Here is an 8,851-nt window from a genome sequence, read left to right as displayed (position 1 = left end):
CTCTCATCTGTCTCTGAGGCTCAGTTCTACAGGAAAGACAGAACAAGTGCTTGATTGTTTCTCTTTAACAGTTTTCAAAATAATGAGTTGATTTGCTAACATCTGCCAAAGATTATTGCTGAGGTGTTTTACTTATTTAAATAATATCATTATGGGCCAGGTGCCCTGGAGCACACCTGTAATCCTAGTGGCTCAGGAGGCTGAGGAAGGGGGATCTCAAGTTCAAAGCCAGTCTCAGCAATGGTGAGGTGCTAAGCAACTCAGTGAGACCCTGTCTCTAAATCAAATATAAAATAGGGCTGAGGATGTGGTTCAGTGATTGAGTGTCCCTGAATTCAGTACCCAGTTGTGCCCCCCGCAAAAAATCATTTGATGTTTATCAATCCTCTGCAATTATTTTCATTATGGAGCCCCCAATTTTTTTTACTTTGATCAAGGATAGTGTCTTCCAGTTTCTTTGACAAGACTTCCTTGATTTGTGATGCTAGAAATTAGCCTCAGTACATATTGTACATTTTATGCCCAGAATCGGCTCTTTATCTTTTCAAGGATGCAATTTCCTTTCAGTGGAAAATAGTATTTAGAAACCATAGTCTAGGCACTAGTGGTGCTCACTGTTCACTAAAGGTCTGGCCATTGTTTTTAACCTAAAAACAGTTGACAGAATGAGAAAATGTAGTTAACTAGTTTATTTTCAGATCAGATACATCAAAAATGCATACTGAAACTTAGGAATTTTTTGACACAAATCCAGAATCCTGGGCAGGGGATATAGCTCGTGATGGAGTGCTTCCCTAGGACACAGGAGGAGGGTTCGATCCCCAGCATCCTCAAAAAGAAGAAATAGAAAAGAAGATCCAGAATTATGGGTTTTTATGTAACCCCTTCTGTCTTTCATCTGCATCTCCTTCCTGGCCCTCGGCAACGCCAACATGATTCTCTTGCTTTGTGTCACACTACTGTCAAGCAGTCTCAATAATGTCAAAGTCACCAATAACTATGGGATGGTTAAATACAGTCAGACTCTTGAAAAATCAGAATATGACCTTCTGCAAATGAAGGTGGAAAGGAACCCAGTAGGAAGGGTCTGTGCTGACCCACGTCACTCCCTGGCAGTTTGCATTACCGCTGGAACTTTTCATTCTAAATTCCGATGGTCAGGACTTTGTTCTTCAGTGTGATAGACTTTTAAAGTTAGAGTCCTTGCAGTCTGGGAGTTTCCACATGTCTACAGAGTGGAAGAGGTACAAGGTTATAGCAGTGGAGGCCATCAGAATGACAGGCTGGTGACCCAAGCCAACTCTAGGCTTCTGTTTCCCCCCCCTGATATACATCAGGATAAAGCAAGGAAGGAGAGAATCTTGCACAAGTTAAGTCACCTCTCTGAATCATTTCCTTTTTTTTTTTTTTTTAAGTTGTTGATGGGCCTTTATTTTATTTATTTATTTATTTATATGAGGTGCTGAGAATCGAACCCAGGAAGTCACACACGCTAGGAAAGCTCTCTACAAGCTCTCTACCCCTGGACCTCTCATTTCCTTTGTTGTTGTTGTTGTTTTTGGTACCAAGGATTGAATTCAGGTGTACTCAATCACTGAACCACATCCCCAGCCCTATTTTGTATTTTATTTAGAGACAGGGTCTCACTGAGTTGCATAGCACCTCACTTTTGCTGAGGCTGACTATGAACTCCGGATCCTCCTGTCTCAGAACTCTGGATCCTCCTGTCTCAGCCTCCGGAGCCACTAGGATTATAAGTGAGTGCCACTGGCTTTGAGTCATTTCGTTTTACATTAAAAAAGGGAGCACAGGAATTGGATTATATTGCCCAAAGCAGCTTTTTTTCTATTCTCCAAACACATCTGCCCCAGGGCCTTTGCAATTGTGGTTTACTAGGCCTGGAATTCTCTTGCTCCGGCTCTTTCATCATTCAAGTCTTGAGTTTAATATTACTTCCTTAGAGAAGGCCTCCCTGACCACATAATCAGAATATTCCCTTATTACATCAGTCTTTTTTTTGGCAGTGCTGGGGGTGGAAGCCATGGCCACATGCATACTAGGCAAGCATGTTAGCACCAAGCTACATCCCCAGCCCTATTCTTCATGGTGGTATTACCTATCTAATCCATTTGACTTGTTTTTATTTATATCCCTTCTTTTCAGAATGTCAATTTGGCAAGAGTAGGGTCCTTGACTTTCTTTTTTCTCTGATGTAATCCCAAGAACTAAAACAGTGGCTGGTGCCTAATGACTGCTGAATAGCAATGGCTGTTGAATGAATGCATGCCTAAATGATCGAATGACAAAGTCATCTCCAAAATCCTTAGTTTAAGGATATGCCAAGGATATGCTCTTAATATAGTGAGTGCAGACTCACAGACATGACAGTTCAAAGTTACAGGTGAGAAAATTGAGGCAGCCAGTGACTGCCCAGATCCTCTCCGTGGGTTTTTTGCTGTTTTGTTTCGTTTGGTGCCAAGGATTGAACCCAGGGGCGCTTAACACTGAGACACATCCCAGCCCTTTTTAAATATTTTATTTAGAGACAGGGTCTCCACCGAGTTGCTTTGGGCCTCGCTAAATAGTTGAGGCTGACTTTGAACCCACGATTCTCTTGCCTCAGCCTCCTGAGCTGCTGGGATTACAGGCATGCACCACCACGCCCAGCTCCTCACTGTGCTCGCATCCTGCACTCCACCGTCCACTTGCTTCCAAGAGCTGTGGGAACTAGACGAGTCCCTTCCCCCTCCGGGGACTCTAGTTTGCCATCAAAAGAGAAGACAGGCAAATAGCTCTGGTCTAGGGTTACCGTGAGATCAGGCGAGCTGACCAGTTCCAAGCACCTGCAGAGGGGTAGCGGGTTCTACACCCCAGGTCCTTCCCTGCGGAGCTGAGGGGGCGGGGTGCGGAAGGAGCCCAGCCCCGGGGCTGGGGGAGGGGGCGGGGCCAGCTGGTTGTTTACTCACCTGGGTCCCTGCTCTGCCCCCGGCCAGCTCAGGTTGGGGCGGGGGGAGGTGCTCAGCCAATGAGCTGCAGCAGCTCTCTTAAAGGCACCCTGCAGAGCAGCTGGAGGAAAACCAGCTTGGTAACCCGAGAGCCCCTGGGCCAGGAGGCAGCTGGGCGGTCTGGACAGTAGCTAAGCCCTCTGTGGCCACACTGCGACCCCCACGGCCTGGTCACTCCCGTCCTGAAAGATACTTTCTTCAGGGAGCTCTCCCACGTCTAGCTGCCCTGGCAGACTCCCAGGGAGGAAAGACAGCATGGCCTTGGCAGCTGCCCCCAGGAAGGCGCCCACAGGTGACAGGAAGAAGCCATTTCCCCATCCTGACCCGGTTCAGCAACCCTGGTGAGTCCGGACCCTCTGGGCTTCTTGAACCTGGTGGTGGCGGGGTGTGGTGGAAAGATGCCTTCCCTGAGGGGGAGAAACCTTGGCTGCTGCTTCTGGCCCTGCTGTGTGACCTTGATCCAGTCACTCCAGTTCTCTGAGCCTTTGGGTTTTCCCATAGGGGATAACGAGGAGCTCGAATTCCCACGTCCGCTTTCCTTTTAAAGAGTTTTCTCCTGTCACACCCCCTGTTTTGAATGGTGTTTGCCTGCCAAGTCGTACCTGTTGCATAATAGAGCCGTTAATTGATTTTCCCCTTCTCGGTTCACTGTGGCCCTCTGGTAGCCAATCTGTGTTCTCTGGTCAGCGAGATCAAACCGCTGAGCTGATGCAAGTTTAGCCCAAAGCAGAGAAATGTGGTGTTTTTAGTGCGTCTGTGAGATCTTATCGGGAGTCAGTATTTGGTTTGCATTTGACCTTCCGAAATCTGAGAAATAGAGCACTTGTGAGTAATGCTCAGAGAATGGGGACCCCAGATGGGAAACCCCTATATGTTGCCTGCTCAGGGTTTGGGGGACCACAGGCAGAAATACTGCCTTCACACCCCAAGCTCCGCTTTAGTCTCCACGATGCTGCCTCAAGAGGAAGATGGTCTTTGTTTATTTTGTTTTCTTGTTTTGGGTAAATGGGTAACCTTGATCAAGTCGACCTCTGAGCCACATCCTTAGCTCTATTTGTATTTTATTTAGAGACAGGGTCTCACTGAGCTGCTTAGAGCCTCGCTGTTGCTGAGGCTGGCTTTGATCCTCCTGCCTCAGCCTCCCCTGTGGCTGGGATTTCAGGCACGTGCACCACCCGGCAGGAGATCAGTTGTTAAAGTGAAATCCTTGAACTTTTAAACTTGCTATGTGTAACTGAACTGTTCCCACGCTGGGTTCACCCCAGCCCTGCAGGAGGCTGGGCATTCCTGGATGGGGGAACTGAAGGCTCCCTCCGGCTTCTGCTAGAGTGTGGCCCTGAGGATACAGGAACAGGTAGACGTGCGTGTGCTGCCTGCAGACCAGGGATACGAGGGAGGCTCCGCCGGACTGGGAATCGGGATTCAGGGCTGAGGTCTGGAGCTCTTGGACCTCAAGCAGGTTGCCCAACCTCTCTGCGATATGAGAATTGTAATCTTGGCAATGATCTTTGTGATAATAATTATTATCTGTAATAATTACTAATAATTACATGATAAAAAATTCGTCTGATGACCACGGAACTGTGGCTTGGCTGCTCATTGTTTAAATCCTTGTTTTTTTTTTTTTTTAAATGCCATTTATAGTTTTTTTTTTTTTTGATATCAGAGATTGAACTCAAGTGCACTCACCACTGAGCCACATCCCCGGCCCTATTTTGTATTTTATTTAGAGACAGGGTCTCACTGAGTTGCTTAGGACCTCACAGTTGCTGAAGCTGGCTTTGAACTCTCAATCCTCCCCCCTTAGCCTCCGTAGGACCCAGCTCTATAGGTACTTTAATTTTTTTTTTTTTAGTTATAGATGGACTCAACATCTTTATTTATTTTTATGTGGTGCTGAGGACTGAACCCCGTGCCTCACACTTGTGAGGCAGGCGCTCTACCACTGAGCTAGTGCCCCAGCCCCCTCTATAGGTGCTTTTAAAATGTAAAACTGTGGGGCTGGGGTTGTGGCCCAGTGGTAGAGCGCTCCCCTAGCATGCATGGGGCACTGGGTTCGATCCTTAGCATCACATAAAAATAAAGATATTGTGTCCACCTAAAACTAAAAAATAAATTAAAAAAAAATGTATGAACAAAAAGAATGGGAAAGGTAGCTCCCCAAGTCATGGTACGTTCCCATGAGTACGGACAGACACCGGGTGCGTGCAGATGGCCCTGGTGTTGGAGGCAGTGCAGTTCAGAGGTTAGAACAGGCCCTTTGAGTCGGATGCTCTCAGGTTCAGGGAGACCTGCTGGTGAACTTGGGTGTGAGTCATTCTCCTCAAAGCCCCTTCTCCTCAGTCACTTGAGCTGACTGCCTGCCTGTCCTCCCCTGCATTGCGGGGAGTTCTGGATTATGGCAGCTCCTTCCCTCTCAGGGAAGGCGATGGGGAATGGGATGGCGATGGGGAATGGGATGGCGTGAAAGCCAGAACAGTGCCCAGGAACAGGGAACCTAATAATTATTATCTGTAATAATTACTAATTTTGGGGGCACACCATGTGTTTGAGTATTGTGTATGTGGACACACATGTGCACATGATCACACGAAATTTAAAAATCCTCAGACCCATGAAGGGTCGTGTTAGCCCGTCCCCTGCTCTGAGACTAGCCTCTTTTCTAACTCACACTGGAAAATTGCAGCTGCACCCCAGGGAAGGCACCTAAACAATTTTCCTTAGTAACCAGCCTTGGCATCTCAAGACCCTCCCAGGGGTATGCAGAGTGTGTGTGAGTGCCTCGAGCACCTGCGTGACAGTTCCAGGTACACCGAGTACCCAAACCTTGGAGGAAAATAGGTTTGAGCTGGATGGACTAAGTGCAGTGGGGGCTGGGTTTTCTCCCATCACTGAGGCATAAAGGCACCTACAGGAGCAGCTATGTCAGGAAGCTCTTACTGTGTGCTAACAGTTGTGCTGAGTGTGTGAAGCTCATCGTAGCATTTAATCCTCACAGTGGCCAGTGCATTATTCCATTTGACAGGTGAGAGCACTGAGGCTCAGAGCTACAGATCTTGAAACTGGGGGTGGGACTTAGTGGTAGAGTGCATGCTCAGCACGTCCAAGGCCCTGGGTTCCACCTCCAGCACCAAAGAGGAAATAAAGAAAAGCTACCGATTTTAAACAAGCTCATGCAGACAACAGATGGCTGATGGGCAACTCAGATCTTTGTCTATCTAAATCCATGGCCAGGGCTCTTTTCCATTCCACCAGAAGTTGTAAATCGAGCTAAATACTGCAGTCCTCAGGTATGTTTTGTCCAACCTATAGAATTTTTTTTTTTTGATTGTTGCTTGTCTTTAATATTTTAAGATTTTTAAATGCCAGTGTTCAAATATGGAATTATTTAATATAAAAACCTAGTTTCTAACTTCTTTTAAAGTCAGAAATAAAAGTTGGGTCTCTGATAATGTAAAACTGTATGAACAAAAAGAATGGGAAAGGTAGCTCCCCAAGTCATTAAATAATAGGGCTGGGGATGTGGCTCAGTGATCGAGTGCCCCTGAGTTCAATCCCTGGCACCAAAATAAATAAATAAATAAGTAGGGCTGGGGATGCAACTCAATGGTAGAGTGCTTGCCTATCATGTGTGAGGCCCTGGGTTCCATTCCCTAGTACCTTAAAACAAACAAAAAAATAACCAGAAGGAAGACCTGGCCCTCTAGTCTGTATTCTCATATGCCAACGATCAACTGGAACTGGTTGTTAGTTACTTCTGTAAATAGAACCTTCGATCTCTAGTTTGCCATAGTCCCTACCACTCCCTATAACCACCTAGTCCACATTTTCATGTGTGATACCAGCCTGACCCCACCGGCCTGTGGTCATTCAACCTCTACATGGCACTCTAACACCTGCCATCCCCCCCAACCCCCACTGGCCCTAGTCCTAATGCTGGCTTGAACTAGCTGTGACAGGAAGTAAGTAACAATGGCACCTATCTGGCCTTCAGTTGTAACTTGGGCTAGCTATGCTCTGAAATAACTCCAAAAGTGTCTTTTTTTGCATAGCTTACAGAGAAGTCCCAAGTTCCCGTCACATCCTATATCTTGGCCATCTGACTGTGTGTGATCTGAGTCTGTGTAAATAATACCAGGAGTGTTGCTATCCTTTGCATTGCACACTGGATGGTCCTTGTGACACAGGACACCTGGGAACAAGTAGGGCCTGGTGGCACCAATTCTGGGAGGATTCCAATTCCCAACCCTTTGATCAAAGACTTCCATCTGCCTCCTGTCATCTGTTGCAAGAGGCCCGGTGGAACGGGGAGGATTTGGAGTGTCCTATACTGACACTGCTTTTGCTGTAGGGTACACGAGAGAGAATATATAGCCCAGCTGAGAACATTCTCCCTTAGCTACACACGTACACACGCCTGCACCTGCCTATGGGTCAGAGATAGCCTTCCTCATGGGGCTTCACATCTACCCAGGATCTTACTGGGGCTTCTGAGATCAGATCATTAGAGTCACAGAGTATGGGAGATGGAAATGTGGGTGATGCCTCGGACATAGATCACCTAAAACAGCAAGAGCAAATGGGTTTCACTTGCTGTTTTCCATCTGTCGGTATGTGGAAAAGGTGCCTGAAGCTCCCCATGGGCATCAGACCCCCAGATCTATCAGCAGTGCCTGCTATGGACCTGGCAAGCGGGGGGAGAGCAGCACTAATGCCAGAAATCCGCAATCCTGGCACCCGCCAACCTCCTCCTCGTTAAACAGATGAGAAAACTGGTCTGGGAAGGGGAGACAGCTGGCTCAGAGTCCTGCAGCGAGGCAGAGGCAGAGGCAGATCCAGGAGCAGGGCCTCTCTTGACCTTGACACCCTCATTAGATCTGCTGTGTTTGCTCTGAGAAGAAAATGGACGAGGAAGGGAAATGACCAAAGCAAAACTGGGCCCTAGGAGTCCTGGGGAGCCTGGCAGAGGTGGAAGCTAAGGAATTCGGTTCTGTGCCACTAGACTGAGCCCTGCCAGCCTGGCCCGTTGGCTTCTGCTCCACTTCTCAGAGTCCCTTTGCTCCTGCCCCAGTTTCTTGTTTCATTTTCCTTGGGCAGAGAGTGCACATCTGAGCAGAGGGGCCTCCAGGGACCCTAGGCCCTACATACCCTCTTTGGCAGCCTTCAGTAAGCTCCAAGTCCTAATGCAGGGGTTCTTAACCATACCGATGCCATGGACCCCTTGGCAATCTGGGGAAGCCTTTGAAGCCCCTCCCAGCATGCATTTAAATCCATAACATAAAATATTAGGATGCCAAAGAAACCAATCGTATTGAAATACAGGTAGTAAGACTTTTTAAATGCTTATGATAATTAATACATTAAACATGAGGTCTGGTGGCAGATACATTAACAATTATAACTTTAAAGTAATGCTGAAATATCACCAAGGTTTTAGGTTTGTGTTTGAATGTAGAAAACCTTCACTTGGCCTCTCTGACCCTTCATAGGACATAAAGCAAAGCTGAGGCCAAGAGAAGTGAAAGGGTCCCTCAGTGCCATTGGTGGCAGAGTTGGGGCTGCAGGGACATCTGGGGAGAGCAGGCGCCCCTGGGTGTCTTCCCGCCAGCCATCTCAGGGAAGCAGACTTCCCCAGCCAAGAGGAAAGAGTTAGGAAACTTGAATTTGAGGTTCCCGTCTGCCATTACATCAAGTTTCTCATCTACAAAGGGACAAATGAGAGAGATAGAAGTGGAGCAAAGGGGTGTCAGAGGGACTTTAATGTATTTGTGTGCACAGTCGGACACTCTTTTCTCTTCTCCTCATACCGACAGACCAGATAGGCCTCTATCTGTGACAGTGTCCTT

General features: G+C 47.4%; 1 protein-coding gene across 2 annotated transcripts in view; it reads left to right on the top strand.

Annotated features, from left to right (window-relative positions):
• Positions 1-3,102: 3,102 nt before the first annotated feature.
• The window catches only part of Larp1 (La ribonucleoprotein 1, translational regulator), a 78,547-nt gene continuing 72,798 nt past the window's right edge, over positions 3,103-8,851 (top strand). For both annotated transcript variants that reach the window (XM_048782872.1, XM_048782862.1), the window contains exon 1: positions 3,103-3,346. The gene's annotated coding sequence lies outside the window, so the exon portion shown is untranslated. The remainder of the gene's footprint in view (positions 3,347-8,851) is intronic.

The sequence above is a fragment of the Marmota marmota genome, unplaced genomic scaffold (assembly GCF_001458135.2).
Source record: "Marmota marmota marmota unplaced genomic scaffold, marMar, whole genome shotgun sequence".
Classification (NCBI taxonomy): domain Eukaryota; kingdom Metazoa; phylum Chordata; class Mammalia; order Rodentia; family Sciuridae; genus Marmota; species Marmota marmota.
Note: the sequence above shows the minus strand (reverse complement) of the source record. Positions and strands in the feature narration are given on the sequence as shown.